Source organism: Carassius carassius, chromosome 3 (assembly GCF_963082965.1).
Source record: "Carassius carassius chromosome 3, fCarCar2.1, whole genome shotgun sequence".
Taxonomy (NCBI): domain Eukaryota; kingdom Metazoa; phylum Chordata; class Actinopteri; order Cypriniformes; family Cyprinidae; genus Carassius; species Carassius carassius.
Window position 1 is genome coordinate 45,497,909 of NC_081757.1, and position 2,500 is coordinate 45,500,408.

The window sequence follows — 2,500 nt, forward strand, 5'->3', positions numbered from 1 at the left end:
GGGATTTGTGTTTGGGACATGTTCGGGGCGTGTTTGGGACGTTTTCGGGGTGTGTTTGGGACGTGTTCTGGTGTGTGTTTGGGGCGTGTTCAAGGCGTGTTTGGGACATGTTCGGTGCGTGTTGACGGGGCGTGTGTTTTGGACATGTTCGGGGCGTGTTTGGGACGTGTTCGGGTGTGTGTTTGGGGCGTGTGTTTGGGACGTGTTCAAGGCGTGTTTGGGACGTGTTCGGTGCGTGTTGACGGGGCGTGTGTTTTGGACATGATTGGGGCGTGTTTGGGACGCGTGTATGGGGCGTGTGTTTGGGACGTGTTGACGTGTTTGGGACGTGTTGACGTGTGTTTTGGACGTGTGTTTTGGACGTGTGTTTGGGGCGTGTTTTGGACGTGCGTTTGGGGCGTGTTTGGGACGTGTTCGAGGCGTGTTTGGGACGTGTTCGGTGCGTGTTGACGGGGAGTGCGTTTGGGGCGTGTTTGGGGCGTTTTGGGACATGTGTTTAGGGCGTGTGTTTGGGACTAGTTTGGGGCGTGTGTTTAGGGCTTGTTTGGGGCGTGTGTTTAGGGCTTGTTTGGGGCGTGTGTTTGGGAGTAGTTTGGGGCGTGTGTTTGGGACGTGTTTGGGGCGTGTGTTTGGGACGTGTGTTTAGGACGTGTGTTTGGGGCATGTGTTTGGGACTAGTTTGGGGCGTGTTTGGGGCTTGTTTGGGGAGTGTGTTTGGGACGTGTTTAGGGCGTGTATTTGGGGCGTGTGTTTGGGACGTGTTCAGGACGTGTGTTTGGGGCGTGTGTTTGGGACGTGTTCGGGGACATGTGTTTGGGGCGTGTGTTTGGGACGTGTACGGGGCGTGTTTGGGACGTGTTCAGGGTGTGTGTTTGGGGCGTGTGTTTGGGACATGTTCGAGGCGTGTTTGGGACGTGTTCGGTGCGTGTTGACGGGGCGTGTGTTTGGGACGTGTGTATGGGGCGTGTTGACGTGTTTGGGGCGTGTGTTTGGGACCTGTTGATGTGTTTGGGGCGTGTGTTTGGGACGTGTTGACGTGTTTGGGGGCGTGTGTTTGGGACGTGTTAGGGGTGTGTTTTTGGGGCGTGGGGCGTGTTTGGGACGTGTTGACGTGTTTGGGCGTGTGTTCGAGGCGTGTTTGGAACGTGTTCGGTGCATTTGACGGAGCGTGTGTTTGGGACGTGTGTATGGGGCGTGTTGACGTGTTTGGGGCGTGTGTTTGGGACGTGTTGATGTGTTTGGGGCGTGTTGACGTGTTTGGGGCGTGTGTTTGGGACGTGTTGACGTGTTTGGGACGTGTTTGGGGCGTGTGTTTGGGACGTGTTCGGGGGCGTGTGTTTGGGACGTGTTCGGGGCGTGTTTGGGACGTGTTCGGGGTGTGTTTTTGGGCGTGTGTTTGGGACGTGCTCGAGGCGTGTTCTGTGCGTGTTGATGGGACGTGTGATTTGGACATGTTTGGGGCGTGTTTGGGATGTGTGTATGGGGCGTGTTTGGGACGTGTTGACGTGTTTGGGCGTGTGTTTGGGACGTGTGTTTGGGACGTGTTGACGTGTTTTGGGCTTGTGTTTGGGACATGTTTGGGGTGTGTTTGGGGCGTGTGTTTGGGACGTGTTTGGGGCTTGTTTGGGGCGTGTGTTTAGGGCATGTGTTTAGGACTAGTTTGGGGCATGTGTTTAGGGCTTGTTTGGGGCGTGTGTTTAGGGCTTGTTTGGGGCGTGTGTTTAGGGCGTGTGTTTGGGACTAGTTTGGGGCGTGTTTGGGACGTGTTTGGGGCGTGCGTTTGGGACGTGTGTTTGGGACTAGTTTGGGGCTTGTTTGGTGCGTGTGTTTGGGGCGTGTGTTTGGGACTAGTTTGGGGCGTGTGTTTGGGACGTGTGTTTAGGACGTGTGTTTGGGGCATGTGTTTGGGACTAGTTTGGGGCGTGTTTGGGGCTTGTTTGGGGAGTGTGTTTGGGACGTGTTTAGGGCGTGTATTTGGGGCGTGTGTTTGGGACGTGTTCAGGACGTGTGTTTGGGGCGTGTGTTTGGGACGTGTTCGGGGACATGTGTTTGGGGCGTGTGTTTGGGACGTGTTCAGGGTGTGTGTTTGGGGCGTGTGTTTGGGACATGTTCGAGGCGTGTTTGGGACGTGTTCGGTGCGTGTTGACGGGGCGTGTGTTTGGGACGTGTGTATGGGGCGTGTTGACGTGTTTGGGGCGTGTGTTTGGGACGTGTTGACGTGTTTGGGGGCGTGTGTTTGGGACGTGTTAGGGGTGTGTTTTTGGGGCGTGGGGCGTGTTTGGGACGTGTTGACGTGTTTGGGCGTGTGTTTGGGACGTGTTGATGTGTTTGGGGCGTGTTGACGTGTTTGGGGCGTGTTGACGTGTTTGGGGCGTGTGTTTGGGACGTGTTGACGTGTTTGGGACGTGTTTGGGGCGTGTGTTTGGGACGTGTTTGGGGCGTGTGTTTGGGACGTGTTCGGGGGCGTGTGTTTGGGACGTGTTCGCGGCGTGTTTGGGAC

General features: G+C 56.2%; 1 pseudogene; it reads right to left on the bottom strand.

Moving 5' to 3' along the window:
- LOC132113309 (serine/threonine-protein phosphatase PP1-beta catalytic subunit-like) overlaps positions 1-2,500 on the bottom strand; it is an 18,670-nt pseudogene that overhangs the window by 1,131 nt on the left and 15,039 nt on the right.